This window comes from Tamandua tetradactyla, chromosome 10 (genome assembly GCF_023851605.1).
Source record: "Tamandua tetradactyla isolate mTamTet1 chromosome 10, mTamTet1.pri, whole genome shotgun sequence".
Classification (NCBI taxonomy): Eukaryota; Metazoa; Chordata; class Mammalia; order Pilosa; family Myrmecophagidae; genus Tamandua; species Tamandua tetradactyla.
The window spans coordinates 31,485,366-31,509,097 of NC_135336.1; the positions used below are offsets into that span (position 1 = coordinate 31,485,366).

Genomic DNA, 23,732 nt, shown 5'->3' on the forward strand with positions numbered 1-23,732 from the left:
GATTCTCATTTTCAGTGCTTTTTCTAAGGTTTGGTGTTGCACAGTAAGTGAAATATTGCTTGTGTTCCCTGAGTAGTAGATCAGAACTATCACCTTTCTCTTCTGGAGTTCATTTATCTATTAGTGCAGCCTAAACTCAGGTGTGGTTTGATGTCTGATTTTCTGTTTCCCCTTTGTAAAACATTGTTTACTTATATTAAAGACCCAATTAAAATTCTCAGAGTTTTTTTAATGAATCTTTTACTATAGATGTACCAGTTTATAGGATCAGCTTATGTTTATGTGTGCATTTCCATTAGTAAAGTGACTTTTGAGATTTCAAATACTGATTCTCTTGTGAAGGTTGTTAGTAAAGGATGTTAGATATCGAGGTCATCATTGAGATTTCATGATAGATCACTTTCCAAGGACACATGATATCAAGCTTCCTTTTTAGTAGGAGAGTTGTTTCTAGTGGATTCTTTTGATATTTAAACTCACCAAATTAAACTTAAAGGTACTTTAAAGGCACCTCAACCTCCTGCCTTCTCTTCAGCTCCCAGACCCAACTTTGCTTCTGTAATATCAGATGTATTCAGATGGAAAGAAATATAAAGATGACTCATCCATTTGTTTGGCACCCTTGTGTATAAATTGGGTAGATTCTACTATTAGCCTTGCTTCTAAGACAGGAATTATATAGCCATATTCAAATTCTAATGCATTAGGTACTATAGACCTTCTCTAGATATCCTGAACACATTCCCTTAGCTCCTTTTTTTTTCTTTCCACCTATTTTTCTTTTTTGTTCTCTTTGGATTACTGTGTCTATGCAAATCTCTCCTAGCCCACTTTCAAATCTTAAGCTATTCTTTTTTGTGTTTGTTTTTTCTTTTTGCATGGGCAGGCACTAGGAATTGAACCCGGGTCTCCGGCATGGCAAACAAGAACTATGCTTGCTGAGTCACAGTGGCCCGCCCGAAATCTTAAGCCATTTTAAGGCTTGTGTTATATCTTCATATACTTCTTAACTCACCAATGCTTACCAGTGCATTATAAGCAATAGATCTTTGAGAAGTAGTTGTTAAATAAGAATAAACAAATAAATCAACAAATGGGATAAGAGCTATTTTAAATTACTAGTTTAAATTATAAAAATATAAATGCAAATACCTTTAGTGTAAATAAAGAAAACTTTTAATAATACTGCAATAAATCCCTTTGTTCTCTATCATTCTCAAAAATGTATGCACAGTGTTTAGATTATCTATCTGTGCCACATTTTATTGAGTACTTGTACTACAAGTATACAGCTGAATCTGAATGTGTTAGACTTCATCTTTTTCTTTTTAAAACGCTAGATATTAGTTGACATAAACTAGGCTACCTAGTTCTCATAGCTAGTCATAATATATTATGGAAATATAAACTGTGTCCTAGGCAGATTTCTAATTTTAAGTATTTCTTTTTTATAGGCATGCAAACAGAACTGTTAAGAATTGCCCTTTGAGAGGCTGAAGGCTGAAGGTAACGTCCAATATTTTCTTGAATGGGTTTTAGCTTTTTGAAATGTTTCATAACATTTAAGAACTTAGGTTTACTACCTCCATATCTTTCCTTTATTTCCTTTAACACAGTCAATATATTTTCTATATCTACCTACAAGTAATCTGAAATAAATAAAAAATAAGAAACCCTGTATCATCTCAGAATGGCTCAGTCTAGTTGGATGTTTCTATGCCTCTTCTTTCTTCTGTATGGGAGTGTGTTATCTTTTTTTTCCCCATAAGTTTGGTACTCTTGATTTTATCCCTTGCTCCTTTCTTAACAGACATCATATTGGCTCACTCAAAAATCAGTGTCTATTTCTTCTCACTTTTTACAGCTAATTGTAAGAAAGAAAGATACGTTTGTTGGTGATAGCAAAACCATTCATATGAGATTTAATGGCTACTGAAAATTAGAAATCAAAGTTTCAGGCAAAAGGGTTACAATAGACTTGAGTTGTTGCATTGTGTATAAAGAGCTCATAGGGATTGAAGATTTCTTAGACAAGAGGGGGCTGTAATTACTTTGCTTCTTACATGCATAGTTAGATCTTCCAGCAAGAATAACATGGTAGATAATTTATTATAGAAGAAAATCATAGATTACATTGGAGAAGGATGGGGTGATGCTATCCTACCATCAGTTTTCTGACTACATACACTTAAGCATGTGTGATAGCTTGTTTTTAATTTCTTTACACCAGAGCATACCTCAAACATTCCGCTTAGCAGTGGGATATGCAAATTATTCCAAATGCAGCAGCAGTACTTTCACCTGAATGTCAAAACTGTCAGGGAGCTTTAAATCAAATCTTTATAACATTTTAAAAAAACAGCCAGTCCCAAGATTGAGGCACCATACTCACTGCAAAAACTTGATTCCCACACTTCCAAAAACTCCTGTATGTCAACAGGGTAATGTCAGAGTTCTAATTCACCTGCTTTCTAATTTTAACCTTTTAAGGATTTTATTTTATTTGGCTTAATTATGATATTTTCTACAAATTAATGATAAATGCCTTGATTAATAAAACCAAATGTCAGAGAAAATGACAACTTGATGAAAAATTAATACTCGGCAATATTTTAAGGTACAGAAGTACTAAAGATGTACTTTTAAACCTCGTATTTCATTAATTCTTTCTGATTGTAGTAACTCCAATTCTCCTTGCAACTAAGTTTTCACAGCCATATGTATAGATGCCTTTTAGCAACATAATTTTCAACTTGCTACAATTTTTTTTTATTTCTAACTATTAGAGATAGGGCTATATATTTTAAATTTTATCTCTCCCTCTTGCCCCATAGTATCATTTATTTGTATTTCACAAACAAGATAAATTATATTTTAGGTTAGTAGTAGAAATGAAGTAATCATAACAAGAATTAGATTAACTCTGAGCACGCATGCCTGTGTGTGTGTATGTAGGTGTTTTAAGAGACCTTATGGCATAAAATGTAGTAATTAGCGGTAGAATATCTGTTAGCTTACTACTTTGTTTAGTTAGATATTTCAGATTATACATTTAAAAGTTATCCAGTAAAAATAATATGTACTCACAGACCACACAGCCTTTCAATGGGAAATAGATTTTAAGATGTGAATTAGTTTAAAAAAATATATTTTTCCTAGTATCTCAGTAAAAGAGCTGAATACAAAGAAAGAGTTGTAGCTTGTTTTTTTAATTATAAGCTATTGGTTAGCTTAGAAAACTGAAGAATGAGAAAAATGACTATTTTATTTTTCTTCTTTTACTGGACATTAGGTAATTGAAAAATAAAAAAATCAGTTGTATTTTTTATATACAAAATACAAATGATATTTTTTTATTTTTCCATCTTCCCAAATATCAGTGTGATATTTGAATATGAATACATTAATATTTGACTAAATGATATGTGGAAATACTACTATGTAGGATTATGGCCCATGTTATTTTTTTATTTGCATGTTTCTCAGATAAAACTGCCAGCCAAATGAGATGGCTCAGTGACCTCTTCTATGTGTACTTTTGTTTTGTTCGGTTGTTCAGGGATAAAAAAGACCCACACACTATACTGTTAGTGAAATGGGTTCACATTGACCATCTGCTCAAGGACTGACACACCAGTCATACCTTTCAACAGACATTTTTGCCAACTGACATTAAAATAAAAATTTGTTTCTGGGAATTTCCAGAGTGGTGTTCGAGGCATATTGCTATGCATAGTGACATAAGTAGAAGAATGTTGGTTAACATCCTATAAACACAATATATCCAATCTCAGGGGGACATATTCTTCTATGGAGAATTCTTCTAATGTTTAAAATAGGAGATAGATTATGTTGAATTTTCCCTTAGCTGGCTCTGGGTTTTTATTGTTTTTGTGTCTCGCCTGGTTCTAGGCCTCCAGTCTGTACTGGCAAAGTTGCTTGTTGGGGAGAGGTCACCAGCATAAGGCCGCCTGACTGTTTACATACCTGCCATGACTAATAGCTTTGTCAGCTAGTTAATCATTGCATTGTTACTCTCTGTTCCCTCTTAGCTGATCTCTGACCAGAGGAGTTTAAGTTCCGTTGTAACATAAATCTTCTCTTATGTTCCTATACCTGTATTTATTTGTGTGAAAATCATCCATTCTTCTTTCATCATATTCCCTTAATTAAGTGCCCCAATTCTTTGAGTTCTTAAATTACATATTAAACCCATGTATTTTTCTAGTTTATATTATTCTTCATCATTTCAGTGCTTTACTTCTGTGTAGATACCAACTAATTTTTATTCATTAGTTATAAGTTTTGGTGAAAGAAATACTAATCCATATCTTACAATCCACAGTTCTATAAATTTTTAGTTGAGATTCTAGTTATTTGCATAAAAAGTGTAAGCGAATGACATTATTTTCCCAAAATGTCTGTGAACAGAGGAGAAAGACTGAAACCCATAATAGTCTCTAAGAGGCTTTGGTTAGTGTTACTTTTTTTTTTTAATCCAAGAAATGAGAACTGAATTAACCTTACCCAGTTAGAATTTTCTGTTTTGTAAAATTTTCAACTTGATGCTTGAAATTGACACACACACACAACAATCGACTGTTCAATGTTCTTTGAAGAATCAAAATCTTAAAGAAAATCAAAGTGTCTCATCCAATAGAAAAACACTAAAAATGAATGTTTTTTAATAGGCTTAAAATATGTGTCAATGTCTTATAATTAGACCATATCTTCTCTCTAAATGACTTTTAACACCTTTGGAAGCTGCTTTCTCTCCTTTAAGCCTACAGTCTTTTATTCTGCATGCTTAGGTAATTAAAACCTTATTTACTTGAAAAGATAATGCAGCTTGCAGTTATCTAATGTATAGCAAGAAATGGTAGCATGATCAGTGCTTTTGAATGGAATTCATTTTCCTTATTTGTTTTCTTTGGAAACTTTTATTAATTGAATAAACTCTGCTCACAAAACACACTGATATGTAAAATAATCAAATGAAAACAAAAAAGTACAAACATTATCTAAGAAATGTTAGGAATTTGTGTTTTTTACCCAAATATTCCTCTCTACTATTCTGTAAGGCTATCCAGTCTCTTTTTGCATCCTTTAGTGATGACAAGATGTTTTTTATTCCTCTAATGAAATGTGAAACAGATTAACATGCTTTCTTTTTCAGAATTAGATTGCTTATTGTAGTACTGTTCATCATATTTTTGTAATACCCCCCAACTCTCCCCGCAACTAATTAGTGACTTTCAAAATTGGGAGAAATCTTAGTTGTGTGGTAGCTCTGTATTTACCATTGATCAAGGAAGTGTTACTAATACACTTGTCAGTATTAAAAAAGAATTAAGTAAATAAGGGGCCAGATGGTCAAGCCCAGGACCTATCAAGAGCCCAGTATGTATGGGCTTGCCCAATGGAATGGCAGAAAGATATTACCAGACTCAGTGGAGTCAGAGTTAAGCTTTCACTTATAAGAAAAAGAAGTTTCTTATGATGTAGAGGTTTACATGTGCAGATTTCATTTGTGCTAGAACATTTGAGAGCATGTATCTCTCGGTGTATTGAGACCAGCATTGTTTACAGACATCAGAAAGATCTCTTGGAATAGGACATAATGGAATGAAAATATTAAGCATTTAGCATGTGAACATCTTTGGCAGTCAAGAGAAGATTCCTGCTTTGCTCACCCATAACAATCTATACTTTTATTATTACAGTGTACTTATTAGACTTTATTTTAATTGACTATTTGTCTTCCTCAAGAAGCTGTATGTCTCATGATATAAGGAACCTTGCCTCTTCTGGCAATGTAGTGTTTGCCACATTATGTGGCAAGCTGAGATACTAGTAAATATATCCATTTAATGTTTTCTTATAATAAAAGTATTATGATAACAGTTATATTAAGACTAATTTAAATTAAAGATATTAAGTAAACAAATATTTCCCTTTCTTGTATTTGTCTTTGCATATACAAACATCTTGTTTCTCACTCTAGTTTCCATCTTTTTTGTTTTTCATATATTTTAATTTGTCTTGTAACTGTGTGCTTTTCAAATCTGTTTTAATCATTTGGTTTCTAGGATAAATTGATTAAATAGAGTTTACATTTTTTCAGACTTTCTTCCCACAATCACACAAAAAATGCTAGAGGACTGAATGACACGATTAGTTAGTTAACCTTAGGACTTCCTCCTTCCTTCTCTTCCACCTCTTTTTCCATCCCCCAATAAATATTTATTGAATGCTTGCTCTGAGTCAGGGACTTCCTAGGTGTTTGATATAACTGTTGAACAAAAGAGCATCATCTTTGTCCTTGTGAAGCTTATGACCTGGTAGACTAGATATTAAATAAACACAGATAAATGCTAGAAACATAGTTATATAATGAAATGACTTATTTTACTGGCCATCTCAGTTCTGGCATGGGGTTTCAGGAATTTTTTCTATTTTGGAGGGATTATCTTCAAGGGCTTGCTTCCTTAACAATGGATTATTGGTAAGTGGGTGAAGATAGATGTTGTAACATTTGCTTCCAAGTTGAGTCATAAAGAAGACTGTTTTGTAAACCTGGTTTATTATATGATATAGATGGCCCCATAGATGTTTTCAAATATCAGTTTGAAAAATTGGGGGGATTTCTAGCAATTTTTAAATTATAGGAAATGATTATTTCTTTTAAAGATTATTAATAGTCCAGAGATTATCTGTGAATTGGGTTGCAATAATGGTGAAGAAAGAGTAGGTGATAGAAATATTTATTTTTCCTTCCTTTCATTGGACATGTGTGGATGAGTTTTGTCTTCTGATCAGATTGTTCATTATGCTTCCTTTTGGATATGTGTACTGTTTGGACTTCCAGCCTTGCATGCTCACTGAAAAGCATTCCAAGTCATTATGCTTGTTCAGTAAAAAGACCATTTCCTCCATCAGCTGTCCACTTGGACAAGCATTCCTCACTCACAAAAAGATTTTGTATGCATACAGTGTATAATAGATGAATTTGTCAAATTAATCACAGATAATCAGTTTTTTAAAGTTATAATTTGAGCTATGACCTCTCAAACTGTGAATTATAAAATTTGACCCTTAGGTTCATGGTTCTACACAGCAGCCATTAATTATAGTTTTTAAAGGATGTTTTATTTCTGTTAGAATTCTTGTTATGAAAATAGTTTAAGTATTTTCCTTTTAACTTTCAAGAATGAATGTTGTAATGTAAATGTATGCATGTATATATTATGTACATTCTAATATAATAAATAAGTAGCTGGCTTGCATATGAACATTATTTATGTTCAATGTGTATTATAGTGGTACATTAAAGCTGTTATACCAACTGTCCTGGCTTGCTAGCTGCCAGAATAGAATATACCAGAAACAGAATGGCTTTTAAAAAAGGGGAATTTAATAAATTGCTAGTTTACAGTTCAAGGGCCAAGAAAATGTCCCAATTAAAACAAGTCTATAGAAATGTCCAATCTAAGGCATCCAGGGAAAGATACCTTGGTTCAAGAAGGCCAGTGAAGTTCAGGGTTTCTCTCTCAAGTGAGAAGGCACATGGCGAACATGGTCAGGGTTTCTCTCTCATCTGGAAGGGCACATGGCAAGCATGGTGTCATTTGCCAGCTTTCTCTCCTGGCTTCTGTTTCATGAAGTTCCCCAGGAGGCATTTTCCTTCTTCATCTCCAAAGGTCACTGGCTGGTGGACTCTCTGCTTCTCGTGGCTATGTCATTCTGCTCTCTCAGTATCTCCTCCTTTCTCCAAAATATTTCCTCTTTTATGGGATTCCAGTAAAGTAAACAAAACCCTCCTGCAATGGGTGGAGACACATCTCCACCTTATCCAGTTTAACAGCCACTCTTGATTGAGTCATATCTCCAGGGAGATGATCTAATTAAAGTTTTAAACATACAGTACTGAATAGGGATTAGAAGAAACTGTTGCCTTTACTAAATGGGATTAGGATTAAAACATGACTTTTCCATGTACATACATCCTTTCAAACTGACACACCAACCTATAGAGATTTTTATGTATTAACCTGTAAATTAACAGTAAGACCAAACTGGTATCACGATGATATCAGCTTTTTAAATATATTTATTGGGGTGAGAGATACTTTATTTCCATTTGAATCTAAGCTTTTTCCCTTTACTTTTCCTAGAGCAAGGTTTACAGGAGTAGGTGTCTATAAATGCTCAGGTCAATGTGGAAAATGTAAGTTGCTTAATGGCTTTGGCAAATAAATATAGCTCAAGGTACCAAGACAGAAAATACACAGCAGTAAGGTCAGTTTAGGTAAGTGCAGAAAGACATGCAGATGTGAGAACACTTTGCTGAGATCATCAGTATTTGAAATGAGGGCATTCATTGTGTTTTTTATTGGATAAAAAGGAAGATTTATGTATACTTGAAAATAGTTCAGAGTACATAGTTTTCTGTAGCTGTTTAAGAGACATCCGATAATATTTAGATGATTTCTTCACTTCCAAAGCAGGTTTCCTCATTTTGTACTCAACTGAATTCTTTGGTGCCAAGTTCACAAAATTAAATTTAAAATATTATGGAGAAATAAATACAATCTGAATAATTTTCTTAAGCATACATAATTGCCGTTTTGTATTTCAGGTATTTTAGAAATGGTTAACTGGATTTTGTTCAAATTCTTCTCTAGGCTAAAATTTGCATAATATGCTTCATAATCAAAAGTTAATATTTTACGCAAAGGCATTGAGAAGAAAAAACTCTTAAGGAAAGTGACTTTCATATTATTGGAAGGATAGTATGCACCTAATTTTTTTCCCTATTGAAAATAGTTCCCTTCTGTGTTTGTGTATATTTGCAAGCTTTTAAATAAAACATTTAACTTTATAGAAACCCCTCCATTTTAGTTTCAGAATTACATTGCTACCTTAGTTAACTTTAGAACTTCAAGTGATAACTATCATTAATAGGTTGATATAATTTTGGAATGTCTTTATTTTGTTTCTTCAGTTTGTTTGCATTGTACTTCCCGTACTGGAAATAGCATAACATTTCAAGTTAGAGCTGAGATTAACTTTTGGCTCAGCTATTTACTGTGAGTTGTAGCAAATTATTCTACTTCTCGGAGTCCAAGTCTATTCATAAAAGAAAATGGAAAAAAATAATGCCAATCTCTTGAGGTTACATTTAGGGTTGGAGATATTATTAATAAATTCTTTAATTCAATGCCTAGCACATAGAAAGTGATCAATAGCTGATGTATGTCTAAACTTCAGCTAATTTCACCACTTTTCAAGACTTTGGAGCATTTCTATTTAATAATTTCCATTTTTTGGATAAATTTACTACATTGTCTTCCCTTCACCCCGTGTGCTTTTTCCTTCTTTTTTTCCCTGTCATTGTTTTTGTTTGCCTAATTTTCCTATGTTTACTTTTATATCTCGAGTTACCATCTCATCAAGACTATACATGAAGGGAAAGAGGTAAGTCCTGAAAAGGAAATCACTGTGCTATTAGGAAAGAGAAATTGATGTTACAAAAGGAGGCAAATATTTCATCATACGGGTCTAGTTGTATGTAAAATTCTCTTAAAACAGGATCTAAGCAATAAAAAGTCTTTTTCTGATTAGGTATATAGCTTAGATTGTATTGTATTCTTTTCTTGTTAAACCTATTAGTTGGGGTTTTACAGAGACTTAGGAAAATGACACTGTTGTCTGTACTCAGAATTTATGCACACACACACACACACACACACGGCAAAAAAAGGGTTCTTAAAATATGAGTACTACATTTTCATTGGCTTAGGTCTGGGTATTGATTGTGGTGCTTATTTTTATAGCTATAGTAAGGATTCAAAAATTTTGTGCTATACTCTGCAATCAAGTTAAATACAATTTTAAGACAAAAGACATTTTTTAGGCTAAAAAGGAACTAAGCCAGTGATAGTCAAAGTCCTTTTAGAACTCTGTACTTTATTTGATAGAATTGAAGTATTAATACAGAAAATCCTATAAGTGTTTGGGACTCGATAATTTAATAGTAACCACTATTAATGATTGTACTTAGTTGAAGCAGCTTTCTGTATGTATAGATTTACCCAGGATCAGAATATAGACAATAATTGGCTTCTCAAATGGATCTGGTTTGGAAAGCATTATAAAATAATAGCTCCCTTCCCTAAGAAAGATGCAGTTATGTTAAGGCTGCACTCCTTTAATGGTGTCGTAACAGAAACAGGTGCCTTACTTGCTTTGTTCTCCAGGAGCAGCTTTATAGATTTAAGCACTGAGTATACAGTACACAGTGGCACTATTAACAAATAAGAATGAGGCCAAGGGAGAACTCATCTAGGATCCACACACCTAAATGTAGTTAGTAAACAGAGACACTAACTCTCATTAAGCATAATTAAACCTAATATTGACTGTAAACTGTTACTTACCTCAAACTTCTCTGTAGAGAGTGTGGAAAGGGATTAACCTAGCAGGCTGGGACATTAATTACTACCTCTTTCACATTAAAGTTACCATCAAGAAGGGCTATATTCATAAATAAAACATAGGAGGGATTGTGAGACTGAAAATGTTTAAGTTCATTGTAGAAAAAGAGAAGAGAAATCTAAATTTAAAAAAATAATAAAAGTGAGCTGTGAGTGATGCCAGCCCTAGCAAAATGAACTCTTGCTAATTGCTACCAGAGAGAAACTAGGCTAAAATAATCACAGAAGTGTAACTTTGCCTTCTGACTGACAGAACCTATTTCATAGGAGACTTCAGTTTACAAGAATACTCTTTTTTAATGCATTTGCTTCATTTAATGTAAAGTTGGAGAGAATGAAGGGACTTCTGAAAAATAAAATTTCTTTCATTTTATCCAATCATTAATAGCCCTTCATTTATGAAAATGATTTAAATGATTGTATAAATGTTTGATTTCTCAGCAAGAAGGTGCATTGCTGTTTTTGTTCAGTCAAAATGTTGTGGTTACTGGTCTTCTGCTACTGTTTAATAATCTCCTTCTTGGGTGCAATCTAAAGAGTCTGTTGTGAGGGATATAAAAATGTCAGCTAAATTTAAGATCAACTGTTAAGTTTTTATATTATACTGCTGCCCCAAGGGGAGGAGGCCAGGATCCAGGAGATAAGAATTAAAGAAAAAAACAAAGTAATGACAATACAGACTTGTCTACAGTCTTCGAATTTTCTTCAAAATCCAGGAGGCTATCTGTTTGAAGTGAATGTATATGCTATGGCCTATTACTTGTTTTCTATTTCCTTTCCAATAATGGACCATGTACTCACTTCTGGCTTTCTTATTACTTCACCAGGAAGGGTTTCCAATTTGTGGGACTGAAATCTCACATACAATCTTGCCTTGTCATTGCAGTATTAAATTACTGCCAGGATCCTATTCAAGTTTCAGTGTTGCCATGCTATATTTTATATTTCAGGTATTTATAAATATCGGAGTACTGTAGTAGTTGTGCATATGCAAAAGGGAGCCTAGAAATTGAGCCTGCAGCATGTATTTTTTTTTTAGTGCATGGAGGGTTTAATTTTATAATAACCCCCTAATTTTTTTTTCTGAATTTAGAGCTAACTGCACAGCTTATGAAATAAATTAATGCGGTAGAAATAATTAATGGACAAAAATCTGTCTTTCATTTCCTCCATTGAACAATAATTCCCAAACTGCATAAATGACAGAAGATGAACAAAAACAGTGAAAGTAAGAGTTCTTCTATCCTCTGTTCTTATAACAATCGTGACATTACGAAATAACCATAACAATGGCACTCTTATTAATCAGACATATTTATACTGAATTCGTGTTGGCTTCTGCTCTATATTACCTTTAGTTTTACATGAACTTTTATTATCTGTGCATATCAAAAGAGACATGGTGAATGAACAAAGAAGCCCTGTTATGAGACAAGTATTATTTGACGTTTTGGGAAGCTCTTATTATAGGGTTTCCTCTTAAGTGCGAATAACGGGAGGTTGTCATTAGTTGCACTATTACAGACTCTCTGGATTTTTAAAAACAGAAATGGATCCCACTTTTTTCCTTGAAGAAGATTCATCAGTTAGAACAATTATAATGATCCAAGACTTCTAATCTAGGCTCAACCTCCTAATCACCTTCTTTTATCATGTGAAACAATGAGCTTATAGACATTTCTTTGGATAATTGTTTTCCCCTTGGTTTACAGAGCTGTATGACTCTCTTAATTTTTAAAAGATGCATAATCATTTTTAGGCTTCTGGAAAATCACTGATTAAACCAGGCTGCAGAAGTCTTGCAAGATCTACAGGCGTACCACAATAGGTCTCTTTTAGGAGGACAACTCTATGTAGGTTCTTTTGAGGACGTCTTACTAAGTTTATCATGAAGCTGAGTGGGAATTATTATGAAAAAATGTGATTATTGGTAATATTGATTCTCCTGTTAAAATTACTGGATCTGTATTTTGGGTACTGACCAGTTCTCATGTATTTGTTTTGTCTGTATCTTGGGATAAAATTTTAAGTCCAAAGAGTTAAAATAATACTGTTGAAAAAAAAAATTGGTGAGTCATATAGTAGTAATACATCTGCTGCCTGGGTAGACAGAATAGTGATTCTCAAAGTAGAGAAAGGAGAGATAAAATTACCACCTGTAGGGCTTTTTCAGATGACCTCCAGCCCTGTTAACAGTTGTTAGTATTTTTTTGTTCTTATCTAGAGCAAAAAAATAATAGAAAATTGTTTGACCAATAGAAAATTTAGCTGCTTTTAATCTTTTATTGGGTCAATAGAGTTCTTATAATTGCAGAATTTTCCTCTACCCCTATCACTTCTCATTAAATTTTTTTGCTAACAGATAGTCTTGGGGTTCAATGGGCAAACAAAATAATGCTGCCAAGTTTTCTGAATGAGCCATAAAAACCATTAAACTCCTAACTACCATCTATCCTGCATAGCAGTAGGCAAGGACAAAACCGTTTTTGTACTTTAAAATACTTAAACTAATTCCTTTCAATTATTTAATTATTTGCTTGTTTGTTTTTAATTTCTAATGACTTCTGTTATCATTTTTACCAGATTTTTAGAAAGATAAGCTAACTGATTTTAGTTGCGGCCATTATCCTCTCTCCAAGTGAAGGTGGGGGGAACTTAAAACCTATTTACAATTGGAGAAAATATCCTGGCCTGGAGTTAGGGGATGCCTTGGATTTGAACCCTATGATGAACTGTCTCACTTCAGGGGCATTAATCAAACCATTCATTTAATACAATGTCACTCCATACATATTTTTGCTACTACGCTTAAGGTACTCGTTGCTCAAATAACAATTGGTGGTTCCAAGAAATATACATTTCTACATGTCTTGACTCCTATACCAGATTATGAACTGTGAGGGCAGGGAATATGTTATTTCTAACTTTGCATTCTCTTTAGTGCTTTGAATATTACTGGTATTAAGTGCATATGGGAGGATGCTGGTTAAATATGGACAAGCTGAAGTCAGTAGCTTTCTTACATCAGAATGAGATTTAGTTTTCTGATACATAAAATTTCAGGAAAATAATTTCACCTTTGATACAAAAATCACTAGTTTCTCCTAGTAGGCATTTATGTGTATTTCACCTGTGACCTATTCTAAAGCTAGTTACTTGCAGTTTGTATCATGCCTTTAGTAACGAATCCATCCTTTTATTCTCTTAAAGACATTTATTAGTGCTTACATGCATCAAGCATAGCGGTCTCTTGAGAGAACCCTGGGCTGCTGGGGTCTTAAACACAATAGAGTTCTGTAGGTCTTAATACTTTAAAAGAGGCCTAAAAGAAATTACTATGGGAACAGTATGGGAACAGACTCTCTACTTATGGAATCAAGAAAGGATGCATAAGAGAAGATAATGTTTGAATGGAGATTTGAAAGATGAGTAGGCATTTGAGAGGTAAAGAGAGATGGGGGGGGGGGTTGCATTGTGGAAGAACATTTTAGGAAAAGAGAATAGTATGCCCAGAAGAATGAGACAGCACAGCTTATTCCAAAATGGCTGCAGATTAGTGCAGAAATAAGAAATAAGGTTGGATGGGTAATGTTGGCCAAATTATAAAAGGCTATAAATGTTGTGCTAAGGAGATTGGGTTTTATCTTACCACTTGTGTTGTGTCATTGGAGGGTGATTGTAGGATATAAGTCAAAAGTTTAGAAATATAATCTACATTATGTATTAACCAAATAAAATGGAGGATCTGGATCTGGAAAAGTTGTGAAACTCTGTTTCCTGGCATTGGTAAGTTTTAGTGTTTTCATTATGATGGATAATGCAGGTATCTTGCAAGAACGGAGTTGTTTTTGTCTATAGCCAATCTTTCCACTTCTATCTTGTCCCTCCTTCTCCTGTTTAAAGACAAACAAAACAAAAGAACAAAAACCTCCTTGATTATGCATCTTTTTAAAAATTAAGAGAGTCATACAGCTCTGTAAACCAAGGGAAAAACAGTTGAAGCTGTTGCCTCCTTTCCCTGTTCTACAATCAAACATCTCCAAAGAAATGTTTGTAGTCTCTGTTTCCATTTTCTCATGAATCCATTCACCAATCTATGCTTGTCTGGCTTATGATGCTTCCATCACTTTACCAATATAGTTCTCATTGAGGTTTCATTGAGCCTTTCTGAGCCTTGCTCATTGGACCTTACTGACCACTTCCTTCTTTTCAAAATGCTTGCTTTTCCTTATTTTCTATGGCTTCATGCTCTCCTTATTTTTCCTTCTATGTCCCTTGACATTTCTATTTCCTTTATAGGTGTATTCTATATATCCAACTATTAAATATTGGAGATCCTCAGGGCTTGGAACCAAAGCACTTATGGTCAACATTTTGGAAATATTTATAGGTCCAACATATTGAGATATTTTCAGGGAATGTGCTATAATTCTTTTAAGGTCTTGCCCACATGGAACTCATATGGTACCTTTTGGTCCAATTTGGACATCTTATAAAATCTTCCTGCTGTTCGTATCCTCTAACTTGGGCAATTATTAACCCCCACCCCCAACCTTGAGTCTCAGTTTCTTAATATATCATATGTGGGGAGACATCCCAGCTATTTAGGAACCCATGGCTCTGTCACTTGACATTTTATTATTTGAAAAGCATAGTGAAATATAAAAGATGTGCAGATGACACTTTGAACGCCATAGTCTAAATTTATAAAAGCATTTACTCATCTTTTCCACTTCTACACTTCATACTTTGCTCCCTTATGTAAGATAGTTTCATGCTTGTGGAAGTATATGTTCCTAATTTCATGTTAATTCAAAATTTATTTCCACAGTTTTTGCTATGAAACTTTATTAAAAGCTTTTGAAAATCTAGTTACTCCATTTCCTGGTGCCTTGTTAACCCTATTGATAGAAAGACTCAATTCACCAATTAGGGCTTAATTTTCTTGGAGATCCTACCCTTTTTGTACAGATTCCCACTGTTTGCCTTTGGTTGCCCAGTTGCTTCTCAACCTTTTTTTTGTGATTGAGTCACATTGCCAATATTTTAGTACTCTACCAAAATAGCCAGCTGTAAGGACAGGTTAGCAAGATATTCTGGATGCAGTTTTTATCAAGGCCCATTTAGTATCAGTGATTCATTTACATCTAGTTTATTAGTTAGCTTTAAAATGACCTTTATATTTGTCATCTTGAATCTAAAAACATCCCAATTTGTGTGTTTCAAAATATATTTGAGGCATAGGAACTTCCCTAATGCCTTCCTAATTTGTGTGTGTGTGTGTGCATATTGTTCTTCCTTTTTAACTTAGTAAAACTAATCTTTGAATTTCCCTATTGGTTGCCATCCAATTTATTCCCTTTAACTTAACACAAAAACAAACCAAAAGCCTACATGTTTGGTACTGGTTTTGATGTCCTTTGCAAATTGAACCTTATTTTTCTTATGTATGTGTGTATGAATGTGTGTATTTGCCTCACCCAATCCTAATGAGATTTCATTGTTTCTTCAGATAACTTTTATTGAATACACACAATACCCAATGAATCTGGATCATTCTTCCCTGCCTCCCTTCCACCTTCCACTATGTACCCTGTTCTTTTCTCATTCGAACAGTCTTTTCATTAAAATATAAATGGTCTATTCTCTCATGTTTGTTTGTTTACTTTATAATTTATAGTTACAGTATGATACTCCCCATTTCCACTTCTCTTTTCCCTCCTGTTCCTTTTTCTGTTTTGTGACAAATATTTAACCAAAAGGTGTTTGAAAGTAAACTTTGACCAACCTGTGTGATTTTCTGTTTAAAATAATCTTTTGAGGGTTGCTTGTCCATTTCTAACTAGTTGATCTTTGGTGCTTGTTAGAGACAAAGAGAGATCAGCTTCTTTTGAGGTTTATAAAGGGAAATAGGTTAAGAATTCAGAGCTCTTATGAATTTTAGGTTTTGGTGTCCTTAGATACCTGGTTAAACATAATTAGTTTGATTCCAAGTGTGATGGTTAGGTTCATGTGTCAGTTTTGCCAGAAGATGTTGTCCAATTGTTTGGTTAAGTAAGCATTGGCCTGAGTGTTACTATGAAGACATTTCACGGATTTACCTCATCGATAAGTTGATTGCATCTATGGCTGATTCTATGTACAATTAACTGAGGAGATTGCTTTCAACAACGAGAGACTTTTCATCCAATTAGTTGAAGTCTTTTAAAGGAGAAGTGATGATTTTAGCAGTCAGAAGAGAGAATTTCCATCTCTACTTTAGTCAGCCAGCTTCTCCTAGAGGATCCATTGTAAACCATCATTGGAGTTCCCAACTTGCAACCTGCCCTATGGAATTTGAACTTGTACATCCCCCACAGTCATGTGAGATAATTTTCATAAAAATCTCTTAATATTTACAGTTATCTCCTGCCAGTTCTGTTTCTTGAGAGAACTCTGACCAATATACCAAGCTATTCAGATATTGGAGAGTTTATCTGAAAAACCTATGTGCAATATTACCATTTCTGAGTAATTTATAGATTCAGGCTAGTTCTCTTGATATCGTCAACATTTCTATTATTTGAAACTTGAGAAAGATAACCAAGTTCTTAAAATCTTTAAGATAAAGACTGTGCATTCTACTCTGAATAAGAAATACTCCCCCATTCAAGTATAAGTGTAAATGTTGCACTCCAATAGGAAGCCACAAGCTGATTTTATCTTCTTTTAAACATTTTTGTATATCGTACCATTCCTAGATTCTGTGGTGGAGGATGGCAGATGAAGCGTTACTAGTTTTTATCACTGTCATACAAAGTAAATCATTGGAAGTTAGAATTCTCTGGATTCTAAAAATATTACAAAATAAATTCTTTAGACCAGAAACCATGGTTTCTACTTATTGGGTCTTGTCTGTAAAATAGAGGGCCCTTCAAAGAATAAATAATCAGGTCAAGTTGATTGTGAACATTCCTAGAGTATTGCCTTGAGGAGGGACCTTTGCAAGAAAGTATCTTTGCAGCTGTAAGGAAACAATCGCTCCTAAAACGCTATATATTCTAAAGCATAGATACTTATGTGGAGAATTTCAAATAGAAATGTGTCTATCTTTAGTACATTGTGTGAGGAGTGACGTGTGGAACTCCATTAATTGGAATGTATGTTGTGTTCTTTTTCATTTCGTTTTGCTCATGAATTTAGTATCAGATTGGTGAGTGCTGGGAAAGGAGACCTTAATTTTCAGAATAAGTATGGCAGTGTGTATACATTCTGGGTAAAAGCCTACAAAGCTGACCTCCATATCAACTTGGAGGACAAGCTCTAGATACAAAAGAATATTTGGAAAAATTTTCTTCTTGTGAAGTATGAGTTAAGCTAGCTACCTTTTATCTGTGGATTAGTATTTCTCTATAGAGGGTGACATCACCTCCCTAATACGGTTTCAAAATGTGTGGTTGTTACAGTGACCAGGAAGCAATGCTGAAATTTAGTGGATATGAAAAAGAGATGATTTTAGGTTTTGCATTGCATGGGGTGATTATTTAGAAAGGAAACTAGACAGCTCCCAAAGCCAATAGCATTCCCATAGAGAAAAGCTATTAGGGCCGATCATATAGGTGCCTTTTATGGCAGTGGCTATCAAACATTTTCTTAATAACTCACAGAAACGAATACATTTAAATAATGAACCACTAAGTAATATAGACATATATAATTGAAACAAATATTAAGGAAGGTAATATTTACCTTTCCTTTGTGTGAGACTCAGGCATACATTCTATCCCATTTTATCTTATCTGACCCTATCCTATCGTATTCTTTCATTTTATCATCTTTTAAAGCCTGTAACCCACTACCTTAATTTCAAGACCACTAAAGGTATGACTTTAAGTTTGAAAAATACTGTTTTAAGTTTCTTTAAATTTCCTGGAGAAAACAGGAAAAGCTAAAGTTCAAGAATTGATGGAATGGAAGTTGCCTTTCCCATTCCTCTTTTGCAGCCACATCATTTATTTGAAGAGGGTGACCTACCGTGCCCTAACCTTTCCTTTGTGGGAAAAGCCTTGCCTGGAAAACAGCTCTGTGGATGATTTCAGGGCTGGGTACAAGAACTAAAATGATGAGGAATTATTGCATCTGAGTTGGGCAGCATGAAAAGAAAACTGATTTCATTGTTGTTGCTGTTAAAGTCCTCAGTGAGTGGTTGGTATATTGTCATGGAAGCCATGACAAGAAGACACACACAAAATTCAACAGTACAACTAAGAAGGGAATTCAAACAAAGGGTTGGGGATGAAGGAAACAATGTAAACAGCAAAGAAAGAAGAATCTGGATGAGCTCTGTGAAAAGAACTCAAGTGTCCATATCTTGTTTATACTGTTTTTCAGCCACTTGGTTCATGGGTAGATAAGTCCAACTTTGTGTGGCCACATAGACAGCAGGAAGCACAGCTATTCTGTCCCTGGCTATTGACATTTAGGATCTTGTCTCTGGTGTTGTAGTTGTCAGAATCCATTCCGTTATGGGGGGACTAATTGTGGTGCTTACCCTGGTCTATTGAGGGACTGAATGCTTGATCTCCAATTTCCAGGTAGCCATAGTGGCCAGTAGTGCTGTTTATCTGATTTTTGTGTGGGATGACGTGGAACCCCAGACTTCTGCTTGGCAGCCATGGTAAAAGTGATTTCCTTTTAAATGACTATTAGATCTGCTTTGAGCAGAGAAGCTTTGTCAGCAGCAATGGAAGCTGCATCTCTTTTTCCCTTGCTCCCTACTATCAACCAAGGCAAGGTGGGATCTGTTAGCTTCATAAGATGTTGCTTTGACCAGTATTCTGTGAAGCTTTCCTCTAGTCGTTTCTGTGGACTTGAGAACCCACAAATCTCTTACTTTGGGAGAAACCTGTGACAATACAACCTTTGATTTTCTCTGTTTTCTCACTGAAGCATGCTGGTACTTACACTATTTAACTCACACTTAGCTTGGCTGGATTCATCTTGACTCATCTTAAATGATACCTCCCCAAAGCAGCTTTTTCAGATCATGTTTATTTCAGCCTCACTGACTAAAACATATGAACACATAGAAAATAATATTTTACAGCTACCTCCTTTGATTTTGTGAGGAAATACTGATTTTTTGTTTTTAAAACTCCTTTCACATTATTGAAATCCTTCATTTCTGATCATAGATTATTTTTCTAAGCAATGATTACATACATTTTTACAATGGATTTGTATTGATAAATGAATTTTTATAACAAATATTTGAACAAATATTTTCTCTGCAGTCAAAACTATTTGTAGCATACAAATCTTTAAACAAAGTAGCAAGATGGTTTCCTAAAAGTTTGATAACTACATTGGTATTTCCACAGTGAGGTCAGCAGAATTACATTGCTGCAAAGCTTCCTTTTCAATTTCTATCTTGAAAAGGTGGGACCTCCTCCATTCCTCAGCTTTATGCCTGTGCTGTTGTGGATTTTCTCTCTAAGCAATTAACTTTTACCAATACCAATGCTGTAGTTGTTTATATTAAAAGACCATTGTATTAGTGAGGGATCGCTAGAGAAATAGACTCAACAGGAAATATCTGTAAATATGAGATTTAGAAATGTATCCCATGAACCGTGGGAATGGAAACATCCAAAATCCATATGGCAGAAGATGTCTCATGCATCTGTGGGAATAAAAGAATCCAAAATCTGTATGGTAGGCAGTGAAGCTGGCAGCTCTGATGAAGGGTATGCACAAACTCACCAGGAGAGGTTTGTTGGCTGAAAAGAAGGGGAGGGGAGTCTCTCTTCTTCCTTAAAAGTCTTCAGCTGATTGGATTATCTCATTGATAGGGCACATGGCTTAGTTGCTTGCAGATGTAATCAGCCACAAATGCAGTCAACTGACTGATGATTCAATACACCAACCTTCCGGTTTATCAACTGACCATGAAATATTCTTGTAGCAACAGTCAAGCTGGTGCTTATCAGACCAAACAATTGGAAATCATCACTTGGCCAAGTTGACAACAGAATCTAACCATCACAGTCCAACCTTGTCAACTTGGAAGCTATACATATCACCTTGAAACAGGCTTAATTTACAAATAGAACCCAATAACAGACACGTTTTGCCTAACAATCCTCAATTGTCCTACATACAACCAGAAGCGTACTACATCTCTCCAGAATAGGGTGCAAGTCCTTAGATAACAGTCACTTTTTTTTAAAACATTTTTTATTGTGAAATATAACATGTATACAAAAAAGCAATATATTTCAAAGTACACTGTAACAAGGAGTTATAGAACAGATTTCAGAATTTGGTACGCATTACAGTTCCACAATTTTAGGCTTTTCCTTCTAGCTAGCCCAAGACACTGGAGGCTAAACGAAATATCAATATAATGATTCAGCAGTCATATCCATTTTTGTGTATGTGACTGTTCTAGTTTGCCAGCTGCCAGAATGCAATATAACAGAAACGGAATGGCTTTTAAAAAGGGGAATTTAATAAGTTGCTAGCTTATAGTTCTAAGGCCGAGAAAATGTCCCAATTAAAACTAGTCTATAGAAATGTCCAATCAAAGGCATCCAGAGAAAGATACCTTGGTTCAAGAAGGCTAATGAAGTTCAGGGTTTCTCTCTCAAGTAGAGAGAAGGCACATGGCGAACATAGTCACAGTTTCTCTCTTGGCTGGAAGGACACATGGTGAGCAAGGCATCATCTGCTAGCTTTTCTCTCCTGGCTTCTGGTTTCATGAAGCTCCCCAGGAAGCATTTTTCTTCTTCATCTCCAAAGCACACTGGTGGACAATCTGCTTCCTGGTGCTGTAGCATTCTCTGCTCTCTCTGAATCTCCTACTTCCTCCAAAATGTTTCCTCTTTTATAGACCTCAGAAACTAATCAAGATGCACCCAAATGGGCAGAGACATGTTGTCACCCAATACAGCTTAACAACCACTCTTGATTAAATCATATGTCCAGGAAGATGATCTGATTCGGGTTTCAAATATACAATATTGAATAGGGATTATTCTGCCTTTACAAAATGGGGTTTTGATTAAAACATGGCTTTTCTAAGGACCATACATCATTTCAAACCGTACATTCCACCCTCTGGAACCCCAAAAAAGACATGTCTTCCCCATATACAAAATACGTTAATTTCATAACAATATCAGAAATCCTTAAACCATTTCAGTAGCAATATACATGAAATACAAAGTTAGAAATGTACAAACTCCCATAAAATTTAGTTACAGGCATAATCTATTCCAAGGCAAAATTATCCTCTGCCTCTGGACCTATAAAAACTCAACACAACTTCCGGAGAAGATGGCGGCTTAGTAAGGTGTGCGCGTCTTAGTTCCTCCTCCAGAACAACTACTAAATAACTGGAAACAGTACAGAACAGCTCCTGGAGCCACGACAGAGACCAGACACACAGTGTACCCCAGTCTGGAATGGCTGGACCGGCTAAGAGACTCCACTGCAGTGAGGTCCCCGAGCGACACGCGCTTCCCCGGGCCACAGTGGCTGGTGGCCGGAGCCCTTCCCTCCCTCCTTCTTGGGCTGGCTGGGAACTTCGGATCAGCGGTTCCCCAAGCTGTGGCGGCCGGCGCCCCTCCCCCATGCACGGCTTCCCGGGCCGGCTGGGAGCCTTGGATCAATGTTTCCACAAGCCGCGGCAGCCGGCGACCAGAGCCCCTCCGACACACACGGCTTCCTGGGCGGCTGGGAGCCTCGGATCAGCAGTTCCCGAAGCCGTAGCAGCCAGTGCCCCTCCCCCACAGGTGACTTCCCGGAGGGAAAGGAAAGAGTCTCCAACAGTAGTAGAGACTGAGCCCAACCCAACAACAATAGTGGCATTAATGAACAACTTCTGACTACTAAAAATAGGCCCTCAGCTCAGGTGAAACTGATCAAGGCAGAAGTCCTCTATTGGGCTAACTGGAAAAGAGGAAAGGGGGTGAAACAGAGCCTTCTGCGGCTGTTTCTATGGAGACTTGGTTGCCTCTGGGCTCAGCGCTGGGATTACACAGGTTGCAACTGCCCCGAATGCAGACACAGGCTGCTTTCAGGGCCCTCTACCACCTGAACCTTCCCCGTGGGAGGGGTGAAACGCAACTCAGGTGGAATCCCTCTCTCAAGGAATTCAGATCCCAGGACTTCACAATTTGAAGCCATTAAAACCAACCTACAACCTTTCCTCTGTCTCCACCACACACCCAGCAGCAAGGGTCTTCCAAAGTTAAAGGAGCCACAACATCTTTTGCTGGTGGGACCCGCAGACAGACAAGCACCACATACTGGGCAGGATAAGAAAAACAGAGCCCAGAGACTTCACTTGCTGGGTCCCACACTCATGGAAATCTGATTAAATGCCCAGACACCAGCAAAAAATAACAAATCACACCAGGAAAATTGAAGATATGGCCCAGTCAAAGGAACAAACCAATAGCTCAAATGAGATACAGGACCTGAGACAACTAATTCTGAATATATGAACAGAAATGGAAAACCTCTTCAAAAACCAAATCAATAAATTGAGGGAGGACATGAAGAAGACATGGGATGAACAAAAAGAAGAAATGGAAAGTCTGAAAAAACAAATCACAGAACTTATGGGATTGAAAGATACAGTAGAAGCGATGAAAAAAACAATGGAAACCTACGATGGTAGATTTCAAGAGACAGAGGTTAGAATTAGTGAACTGGAGGATGGAACATCTGAAATCCAAAAAGAAACAGAAACTATAGGGAAAAGAATGGAAAAATTTGAGCAGGGGCTCAGGGAATTGAATGATAATATGAAGCGCACAAATATATGTGTTGTGGGTGTCCCAGAAGGAGAAGAGAAGGGAAAAGGAGAAGAAAAACTAATGGAAGAAATTATCACTGAAAATTTCCCAACTCTTATGAAAGACCTAAAATTACAGATCCAAGAAGTGCAGTGCACCCCAAAGAGAATAGATCCAAATAGGCGTTCTCCAAGACACTTACTAGTTAGAATGTCAGAGGTCAAAGAGAAAGAGAGGATCTTGAAAACAGCAAGAGAAAAGCAATCCATCACATACAAGGGAAACACAATAAGACTATGTGTAGATTTCTCAGCAGAAACCATGGAGGCAAGAAGACAGTGGGATGATATATTTAAATTACTAAAAGAGAAAAACTGCCAACCAAGACTTCTATATCCAGCAAAATTGTCCTTCAAAAATGAGGGAGAAATTAAAACATTTTCAGACAAAAAGT

At 35.5% G+C, this 23,732-nt stretch overlaps 1 protein-coding gene across 27 annotated transcripts in view; it reads left to right on the top strand.

Moving 5' to 3' along the window:
* The window catches only part of ZBTB20 (zinc finger and BTB domain containing 20), an 893,822-nt gene that overhangs the window by 177,379 nt on the left and 692,711 nt on the right, over positions 1-23,732 (top strand). For 26 of the 27 annotated variants that reach the window (XM_077118274.1, XM_077118288.1, XM_077118272.1 and 23 more), the window contains one exon: positions 1,455-1,506. The exons of the other annotated variant lie outside the window; for it this stretch is intronic. The gene's annotated coding sequence lies outside the window, so the exon portion shown is untranslated. The remainder of the gene's footprint in view (positions 1-1,454; positions 1,507-23,732) is intronic. 27 annotated transcript variants of the gene reach the window in all.